The following is an 11,324-nucleotide window of genomic DNA, read 5'->3' as shown; positions in this document are numbered from 1 at the left end:
ATTTAATTTTAATTAAATGAAAATAAAACAAAATCCAATTCAACTTTTGTCTTGACTTCACATAGTACTTTTTTGAAGTGAGGCTCCCAACATACCATTTGAAGGCAGGTTATGTCCCTCAACCCTGAATACTTACATTCACATACATGACTGAATTCTACTTACACTACATGATTTTAACATGCATCTGTATTTTTAGTGCCTGTTTAAAAAAACAGGAGGTTTTGCTACTATTGCAAATGCTAGCCCATCTGGATTTTACAGGGACAGAGACACGGAAGACTTGGAAGGCTGGAATTCACATGCTATTCTAACCCATAGTTTGTTAATCATGGTTTATTGAATAATCCACAATTGGCTAGGTTTGCACAAAATGCTAAATAATAAACCACAGTATCTAAACCATAATGCCTGATTTTACCCAACATGCTAACATGTAATTACATTATGATGTAGCAAGTCAAATGCAAACTCATTTGAAGTGCAGTCCAGGAGGAGTTGCTTAACACTTCCCTCCCTGCTATGACTGATAAGAATGGCTCTACTGAGATTGCATTATCACCGTGGGAATTACAGCAGAAAAAAACATTTAGGTAATTAATTTTTAGTGGATGAATAGCAATAAGGGGCAGGATCAAGCAGCAGCCCTTTCATGAAGAAGAACCCATTGTGACTTCTAGTTTGGCACTAAAGTCTTATGGTTTATTTCCCAGTATATGGCTGATATACATGAAAAAAACAGTAGAAGTTTCTGATTATAATAATGCATTTTTTCTAAAAATAAGAGAGATGGAAAATCAAAGAGTGGAAAACCCAAAAATATCTTGGTGTGCTTCAATAAAATAAATAAACAGGAAGATTGGAAACATAGTAAGGATGGCCATATGAATTGGGAATGAAGATTCTATTTTCCAAGATTTATCTTGTATTTATTTCATAGGCAATATAATTGCAGACTGATTTTCTGTGTATGATCTTGCCTGTGGAAAAGTGAAGTAAAACAAAAGAGATAAAATTTTTCTTGTTATTACAATGATGTCAATATACAGTAATAACTGAGCTCCATATCAGGTGCCAGTAATACTAAATGGGCCAGACAAAATCCATCTCTGACTTTAGAAATTATTAAATATAATTAATTATAGTTCTATTTCCGCACACACACACATTCTCCCTCACACACAGAGAAGACCAGAGCACAACATACTCCATAAAATGGGCGGCATGCAGTATAAAAATGGTTGCATAATTGCCTACTACATAGCAACAGAGAAAAAAGAAATTAATCTAAACTCAATCTGCCCTAAAAAATATTTAGGATAATCAATACTACGTGTCATGATGCTGACCCTAATTCTACTTCCTACATGTTTGAAATGTGTAGAATGGTAAACATTCAGACTCACTGTTTTGCAAATCAGTTTTGTTACTGTTTCTTGAGTGTTTGGGTTTTCACTACAACAATACTTATGGACAGATCCTGAATAATACATCTTGTAGCACTGATTAAATATTTTGGGATCCTATGGATTCCAAGGGGAAAGCACCTGTGGTTTTAGTCATGAAGTCAAGAAACTGTAGCAATAAGTGGAGCAGAGATTTATACAGTTAATTGGTCTGCTGCTATAAAGACATTCATTTATATGCACAAAGCTCTTCACTGCAAAAGCAAAATCATTTGCTGGATTCAGCCTTTTTTAAAAAAGGACGGCTGTTCAGACTCAGCTGAAAAATGGACTGGCCTTTTTGTCATTTTCAAAGTATACCATTTTACTGGAGATTTCCCCATAAATATGAAGGGAAGAAGAAGAAGGCATGAAGCAGGAAAGCTGGGGAACTGGTCTTAGGATTTCTCCACTGCTCTCCAGCTGTTACGGTTTGCTTTTCTGTGCTTAAATGGCCCTCGGGGAACATGGACTGGCTGGTAGTGCAGAGCAGCTGACTCCCTGTGAGAAGCAGCAGCTTTCTCAAGGAGCTTCTTCTCCTTTTCCTGCATGCCTCATGGCCAGATCAAGCTCCCTGCCCCTAATGAGCTTTTTGGCACATTGTTTCCAGGAAATTGCACAGCATTCCTGTGGGAATGTCCCAGCAGCTTTATATAACTTATACCCCACTGACTTTGATGCTTTTCCCAGTGCGGGAATTTCTTTCTCTTGGCACCCCTTTGCCTTCTCACTTAAGGCTGATCTCCTTTTTCAGCACCCTGCTGAGGCCAGCCTAACAATCTTCAGGATACATTTCTTTGTCAGAGCTTAGGCCAGCTAACCAACTACTTGGTCCACAAAGCCCAGCTCAAAACATTCCTGAAAGTTCTTTGGATCTTCTGAGTACAGAATTGGTCAGGTCAGAGGAATGTGTCTTTCCTGACTTTGTTATCCTTTTAACATTACAGATAGAGAACAACATGCACCAAGCCTTGCCATAAGCTGTCATTACATACAAATCTAGAAAAGAAAAGACAGCATGTTGCAGATGGCACACGACTTGTTCTCTCATGCAGCTTTTCAACATGGTTTCCTTGGAAACAAAATGTCAGGCAACAAACAATTATTATTCCTTAATTAAAATGTGGCAGGACACAAGCAAGGCCGGTTTCCTCCATGCCTGGAGCAAATTCAGCTGATTTCTTTTCTCAGAAATCAATTACATTTATCAGTATTGATTCGGAGACAGCTGAAAAATCATGGTAAATTTGATCTATAAATATTTCAATTTTCTGCCATCTACCCCTAAAATCTTAGGCCAATTCTCTTTTCCAATCCTCCAGCCTCTTCAGTGGCAGTAAGACCAACAAAGAGGTCCTAATTTGCTGCTCCTTGCATCCATGGACAACTGCCCTACAGAACTGCTTAAGTCCTTCCATCCTTGTTGGAGAAAACCATACCACATGATCTGCTGCTGGGCCACTGTGAGGAATTTGCTCAGCTTCTGGATAAAAAAGAATCGCTCACATTTGCTTGAAGGTAGACACTAGTTGGACAAGTCCAGTTGAGATAGCAGAGGCTGCATTGTGTGTGGTTATCTGGGATCAGCTTTAACTTGTAGATCCTGAGAAAATGGACAGGTTTCTCTATGCTGTTAGCCTGGCCACCTGGGGATTGGATTCCTGCTAGTGGATTCCTGCTAGTATTGCCTGCTGGTAAAAGCTGCCAGAAAGGCGACAGGAGGCTGGGTTCAGGTTGTAGTATGTACATTCTTGAGTGAGGGTTGCCGGCCTCCCACTCTGAAAGAGGCAGTGGTATGTCCCTCCCCAAGAACCCACTGCTCAATCAAGCTATTTTAGACAACTATAATATCATCTCCGATATTTCATTTTTAGGGCAGGTTGTTCAGAAGGTGATGGGCCTGCAGTTATAAAGATCCTAGATGGAGCAGATTGTCTGGACCCTTATCAGTAAGGATTCAGGCCTGGGGAAGGATTGAACACTATACCTTTGGTAGGATTGGGATAGGGGAAGTTCAACCCTCCATGCTCTACTGGTTATTGCAGTGGCTTTTGATATCATATGGGCTGATTCTTCTAGGGTGGCTGCAAAGGTCTGAAATGGGCATACAGTTCTGCAGTGGGGTCTCCTTCCTAAATGGTTGGCTCAAGTTGGTGTGTGGAGTGTTGAGCCTTTAAGCATCCTAGGTGGAGTATTACAGGACTTGGGCCTTTCCATTTGTTGTTTAACATCTATGTGAAACCTCTGGGAGATGGCATCTGGCAGCACAGAATCATCAATATATGGATGATATTCAGATATATATATCTCCATCCTGGGCCAAACAGGAGATGCAGTAGAGGTCCTGTCTCAGGGTCTGCAACCTCTTAGGATCTGGATGGGGAAAAACAAGTGCAGGCTAAATCCTAATAAAATAGAGTGGCTATGGATTCAAAGACTAACTTTGGAAACAGTCCATCTTTAGCTCTGGATGGAGTTGTGCTCCCTTGAATGGAACTGGATTGAAGGCTAGGTGTCCTCCTTGAATGGCAGGTGAAGGCCATGGCCAGGAAGGCTTTTGCATAATTAGATCAAGTATGCCAATTGCAGCCATTTCTGCATTAGGAGGTTCTGGGCATGGTCACTAACTCCCTTGTAACCTCATGTCTGGGTTATTATATTTCACTCTACATGGGGATGCCTTTGAAGACCACTCAGAAGCTTCTGCTGGTCCAGCATGGACAAATCAAGATTTGCACATGTAATACTAATATTAAGAGACTACATTGATTGCCAGTTAGCTTCCAGGTGCAATTCAAGGGCCTAAACATAATCTTTAAATCTTTATATTGCTCGGGGCCTAGATATCTCCAAAACCATCTTTTCCAGGTTGAATTTGCCTTTCCAGTGTGATCTGGGAAGCAGGTCCTGCTGAAGAACACTCCACTAGGACAATGCCATCTTCAGCATGCCTCCAGATATATGGATCTCAGTGAAACACATATACAGGAGAGCAGAAATGTGGTTGTTATTCCTGTTGCCAAATTATTTTGTCTCCATTGGTTGCAACTTCATTCCATTGTTCCCTGGCCAGGAAACTCCAGGGGGGATTCTTTGTGCATTCATCTCTTGGTGTTCTTAAAATCTTCCATGCAATGGGGAATTTCAGTCAAACAGTTTCCCAGCTATCTGGAAGATCAAAAGCAAGTTCATCTTTTCAGGTTCAAAGATTCAATTTTCAGATCTTCTTCTCAACATTCACAATCTGAAGTGGCAGGAATGAGAGTGCTGGGCTGAAGAATGGTCCAATCCCTCCCTCCATCCACATGTTCTGAGAAAATGCCTGAAGCAGGATTCCTTGAGGATATGCCCACCTCAGTTTCTTTTTACCAAGCCACTGCCTCTCACATCATAGCTCTGCAGTAGCACAGTAAATTTCAATTAAGTTGCAAGCTGAGAATCAACAAAGCAATCAGTTTTGATTGTTTCTCTTTTCTTGAATGTTGCACTCAATCCAAAATCACAAAAAGCAGTTTGAATGTCCAGTTCAGAATCCATTAAATTTTCTGTGACTCGGGCCTTGCAAACTTAATTAGTGCATCTATAGCCGACTTACATGCCCAGTGGACAAAAAATATCAAATAAGCAATAACAAAAATGGATCTTTGTATAAATATACCTAGAAAGCCCATAATATAATATGTAACAAGAAATTAAATAAGTGTTGTTATTCTTACAGTGAAACTTTATCACACACCTAATAGTTCTGTTTGCAACTGTGTTTGGACTGGTCCTTGACTAGGATGTTCTTTTTCCTATAGTTCTTTCTTGTTCATCCCATATCACCTGAAGCTTTATTATCAGTTATACTGTTTATAATCAAGACATTCTAAATTTAGATAGTTGTGAAATGTTGTTCTATAGCAGTCCATTGGCTGTTTTTGGAACCATGACCTATGGTCCAGAAAAGGATATTGCATCCAGTTACCACTCACAGAGCTATTCTCCATCAGAAACACAATCTTATTCCAGTATAAATAAGACATTCCAAAAAATAAATACTAAACTGTATGTTCATTCTTGGAATAATATGCATTTAGCTAATTCTCAGCTTTCTCTCAATAAGGTACAGGATGAAGGACCATGAATGCAGAAACTCTCAAAAGCATGTATCTAAAAGATTACCATGTATCCATAATCACATATATTGTATTGTTTTTGTTTTATTTTGCTCTACTTTATGTTTTATGTATTGTTAGCCACCTAGGTTGATACAGGTGGCCTTATACATTTTTTAAATAAATAAACAAATCTGCAAATGCACATGTTTTGATTGACAAAGAAATACAAGGTGTGACAGGCACATAGCAGCTTTTATACTTTGGGAACAGATTCAAACGCAGATAACATTTGACCACACAGAATATACATTTTATTTTCTACATAATAAAATGTGAGCAGTTGTTAGCTAGATTAAAATTCTTATCAGTGCTTAGATAGCTTATTATACTTATTGATATCTACTGATAAGAGAAGATGGAAATAACAAGTTACAGGTTGCCAATATGGAGTATGGAAGGCATTAGGATTATGACAGGGAAATATTTGGAGACCTGTTTTCAATGGAGATGTTTCAAATGCCAATGGTATCTAATTTGTGAATAAAGAGGTGAAAAATGACAAAAAGATGAGAATTGATATATTTACCTGTTAAAGGAAAGGGGAAATCAGAGGATCTAGTTCCTTGATGTTTACAATTACTTTATAATTGTTTGTTCATAGACAACAATGACTGCTCCAACTTCTACAGCATTCTGGTTACAAATAGGCAAAATCTAATGAGATGCAACTTGATAAGGAATAACTAATAGAATGGCTTTCAAGTCAAAGTTGTGGGGTTTGCTAAACTGTGATGAGGAATCACAGCATTAGTTAGCAACCCCAAATACTCAACCAGTACAGAACTCAGCCACAAAAGCATATACTTTCCTGCATCAATAAGTGGCAGTCCAATATAGAAGATACCAGCTTTAAATTAAAAAAAAAAAGTTTTGTCTCAAATATCTGGAAAATTTTGAAGGAATGCAACTTAGAAAAATAATTAAAAATCATAATGAAAAGATCAGACATATAACCACTAAATAATATATTTATAGTTTTTTATTACTAAGATATCAAAGAACACCAGTTATATGATAAATGTCTGGTTTTCTTTATCTGTTATCTACTATATTTGATCACCCAATGCCCACCCACCCATCCACACAAAGGTACTATTGTAAGATTATAAAATGCAGCTTTGAGTGCATCTGAAGAAGTTTGAAAGTCATTCATGTCTAGAGGGAGAATGGAGATGAATGTAATACTTCTGCCAACTTCCTCAACCCTTCTCATTCTTGTTGTCTTCTGCATATGGGAGATGATTGCCCACACCAAGAAGCTTTCTATATTCATGGAGATTTTACCCGTTATTTTAAACACTGAAAAATGAAAGCTCTACATCATGATGGAGAAACTCCATGGCTGCAGCCAATAGTTACAAGAGGACTCTGTTGTGACAAAAAATGCAAGTTAAATACTGTAGTACTCTGGCCTTTATTCCTCTCATTATATGCTTGTAAATAAAGTATTTACAAGTGTTCTAATCACATTGATGGGGCAAACAATTGATAATCAGCGACTTTCTTTGATGGAAGCAAAAAGGCAGTTTGGGTTGGAAATGAGTAAAGCTGGTGCACACCAGTACAAGTTTGCCATGGGAAGCAAAGAAATAACTTGGGTCTAGGGCATCCAGGGTTAGAAATTATCAGGAGAGAGGAAAAAGATATTGAACATAAAGGTAAACAATGGAAAATAGGATGAGGATGATCACTGGATAAGGCCCCTCTTGGAGTGAAAATCACATAATTCGGGATTTTCTGAAGGGAGAGAGAGTACAGAACTGAGAGGAAGAACTGAAGTTTGGAACAAGGTATAAAAAGTATAGACTTGTGGATGCAAGAGCAGACCTAGCAAAAGGAACACCAACCTAGGGGCAAACAGACTAGAGATTCTTTCTGATGCAGATGGGCTTCAGAAAGAACAAGCCCAGAAGAAATGGCTCTAAAACAGAAAAGGAAGCTATGAGCATAGGAAAGCAACCTGAAGAAATACATGGGAGTCAGAGATTTAATGTAAGATAGCAAGATTACTCAAGAGAAAGGGAGGAAAGAGGTAAAGTTATAAAGTGAAAGTTACTTGTGAGTCAGGCAGCTTAAGATGACAAAAGGGAGATAAGAAACAAAGCATTTCTGTTAGGAAAAAGTGAGAAGGACTACTTATGAGCAAGAGGTAGGGGAAATACATGAGATCTTCCTCCCTGCCCTGCTGGTGCGCCTGCCTGAAGCTTGGATTCAAGGCAGGTGGATTGGCCAGCGAGTTCCACCTGTAAAGGGAATCAGCTGGAAAGAGGACTGAGGCCAAGACAGCAAAGAACACCCACTGTGTGTCAGCTGGGGGGTGTTAGAGATTGGAACTGATGGAGCCAAAACTATTGGATTTGGATGAAGGCCAGCAAAGAGAAGATCCAAGAGAGTGCAAGTTGCCAGAAGTGAGTCCCCTTTGCAAGGCAGCTGCAGCTGAGTATCCTTGCCAAAGGGAGGGCTGGAAGAGTTGGACCATGTTGTAGATATACTATGTGCTTAGAAAGATATTGCCCCTTTAAGGAAACTGTTCAGATGTGTGAGGGAGATGCCGAGCAAGGACCCAGACACTGAGATTCTAGTCCATTTGAGTTTAGCAGTTACCGTTATGTAAAGTTATTCTTGTGCCTGGGTAAATCTGGTTGTAGATGTGTATGGTTATTGTCTTAATGCAAGAAGTAAAATAGAGCAGTTCTTTAACTTTGATCCCATGCACGTAATAAAGTAAAGCTGCTTGTTCATAATCACAAGTTGAGCTTAGATTTTATGGGATGGGGCAGGGGGAACGGCCTTTCCCTGCTGTTTAGAGAGTTAGTAACAGGCTTGGATGAAGTATTTCTATGTATCCCTGAAGTTCTTTATCTAAACTGAATAAAGAGCTGCAGGGATCCAACAGCTGAAAATTTCCCCTCAAGGGATAGATTCTCAAACTCAGGACTAGCCATTGTGGAAAAAACAGGGTTATCCAAAGGGCTACCCAGATTTAAAAAATGGACAGGAATGGGAGATTTGAAGACCAAGAAACTGATCCAAGAATTCATCGATACACTGAAGCCAAATATGTTAGTACAATTTCTAAATATCCATCTTGAATTAACAAATCTGACTAACTGCAAATTTCTGATATAATAAGTCACAGTGCAAAGCAGGCCAGCTGATCAATATTTATGCCTAAATATTTAGCAAACAATCCTATTAGAAGACTACACCAACAGTGGGTCTTTCCACAATTTAAAGTGAGAGATCTAAGAACTCAAAATGTCTTGTACACAAAGATAAAGCTTTGCAATACATATTTGTATTTAATAAATAATATGAAAATGAAAAAATGCCGTATTGAGTTCAGTATAACTTATGTATATTTGACTAATGGGAAAAATAAGTCTTCTACTGTTGATGAGGTTTTTCTTGAAAGAGGAAAGATAATAGAGCATTCTGATCATATAATTAGAGAAGGTCATCAACAAGACAGATTTGTGGAAAATTGGATTCTATTTAAGCACTTGAATGAGAAATACATAATGGTAATGTAAATCCATGTTGTTTACATTAATATGCTTATTTTCCGTTTATTGATTTTCTGTTTCTTTGCCATTATGATTCCATCTATCTGGTTTGGAAATTATCTCATTTCACTTGAAACAAGTTTCTGAAATTCAACATTTTGTCACAGTTCTCCACTAAATCTCTTGATACTATTGAAGCTAAACTTGATATACTGTGGGAGGAGCAGACAGCATGTATAGGCTGATGAGCACATTTAGAATTTTGAGATCATGTTGTGGGTGTACTCACAAAATGTCTTTAATCAGGGGTTGCCTGTTTCTAAAGTCGCTTACATGGTAAGCATGACCAGCCACAAAACACCCATTTATTAGAAGACAAATTAGTGAGGTTGCTCACCACTATCTACTTAAGCTCTTTCCCTCCAGGTGCTTCTGCTGACTCAGCATACTTTTGTCTTTATTTCTGGGCAATGGAAATGTTTCCAAATAAAGCACTGGGCTGCCACTATTATTTTCTAAGAACATATGTCTCCATAAAGATCCTAATAGAGGTAATCTTCAAGAGCTATCAGTATCTGGATGACTAGTGCCACCTCTGTCCTATGCCTGAATCTCAACTTCATTTCAAAAGGACCAAGATAATCTTTTAGGGTGCTTTGGAACTGAATCCTTACCATGCACTCAACAATTTCCCCAAAGGTAGGGCAATAGTTAATTTGCTTCCCTATGTCCCAGACTGGTCAATGCAGCAGATGGCCTCATGCAATGGTTTCCTCAACCCCACAAAATCATTTTGGCAGATTTTCTGGTACCTGCACAAAAAGTTTGATGACAACTCCCAGAATTCTCAGCCACATTGCCAGCTATTCTGCAATGAAACACCATTTAGATGCAGATTAAATTGGATAGGTTCACTAAGCCATAAACTATGTTTTACAAACAGATAGCTTAGTTCCATAGCACACTAAGACAAATCCAAATGAATACCCCCAGGCCTACCATACTCTCACAGAGCCTCCCCCCCCCATGCCAGAAGTTCTCTTTACATTAAAATGTGGCCGTTACATTATACTCATGATGCATTTGGTTGACTTTCTTCCATGTTCTGCATCATTTCTGATGATTCCTAAACAGCTGTGTTCCCTTGGCTCCTGAAAGGATGTTACTGGGTCAAAGATTTATTTAATCAAATAACTGGTTAGTCCGGGATCCCTTGTGTCTATGAACTAGAGATGTCCTGATTTGTAGATGTGCATGCACACATAGACACACATGGAAAGAATCAAGTTGTTGGTGCTCACTATTTCCAATGAGTCATCATACACATAAACTTCTATGAGGGTTTCTGAAAGCTATTTTGCTCCATTCATTGGCATAGCGTTTGCCTCAAATGATCACGAAAGCCTGGGCAAGAAGTGAGAAATAAATATGGTAAGGTTCTTGCAATTTTTATCTTGCTTTCTCAATGCATCCAGAGGAATAAAACTGCAGAAAGCCTTTTTGTTGGGAGAACAAATCTCAGTCACAGGAACACTGCCATTAATCACAGCTGCATATCCTTTGGCTGAGTCAGCTAACCTGATGGACAGATTAATACTTGTGATGTCAACAAGAGGTATCGGAAATCTCTCCCCTGCCTCCTCATGTCAACAGACTGAAATATTCTGGTTTTGGAACCTGGAAGCTTACCCTTAGGAGTGCTGAGATACTAATCTCCTTAACATTTAAAGCCAGTCACATTTTAAAGCAATAAATTGTTTCAAGACATACTTGGTCCTTTTCATTACACAGAGCCTTTCAGCTGCATGGGAATGAAACAGGCAGCACTGAACTGCAGGCTCCCATTCAACTGGATTGGTAGTAATGACTTGGAACTTCAGGGGGAGGAGGTCTAATGTGAAATGGAAAAGTTCATCCCATTGAAATGGAAGTCTTCGGTTCATGCTAAAATTCAGCACACTTTAATTCATTAGCTATCACTCCTAAACTTGCAGACCAGAGATGGAGAAGCTGGTATAAGAACAGGGAAATACTATCCTCTCTTCTATTTGGTAAGCTTTTTTTCTGACTGCAGTGATATCTATGATATTGCATGTGATTTAAAACATTACGTGTTCATTTTGTTTCTGCTTCCCTTCCTAACATAGTACCAGACCTAACTGAGGAAAGGCTTTATTTAAAAAGAAAAGAAATGAAAACTTTCAGAAATGATT

This window comes from Python bivittatus, unplaced genomic scaffold (assembly GCF_059951505.1).
Source record: "Python bivittatus isolate LINGU-HERP-01145 unplaced genomic scaffold, Pbiv_v1 ctg000700_np1212, whole genome shotgun sequence".
NCBI lineage: Eukaryota > Metazoa > Chordata > Lepidosauria > Squamata > Pythonidae > Python > Python bivittatus.
The sequence above is the reverse complement of the archived record's forward strand: the minus strand, read 5'-3'. Positions refer to the sequence as shown.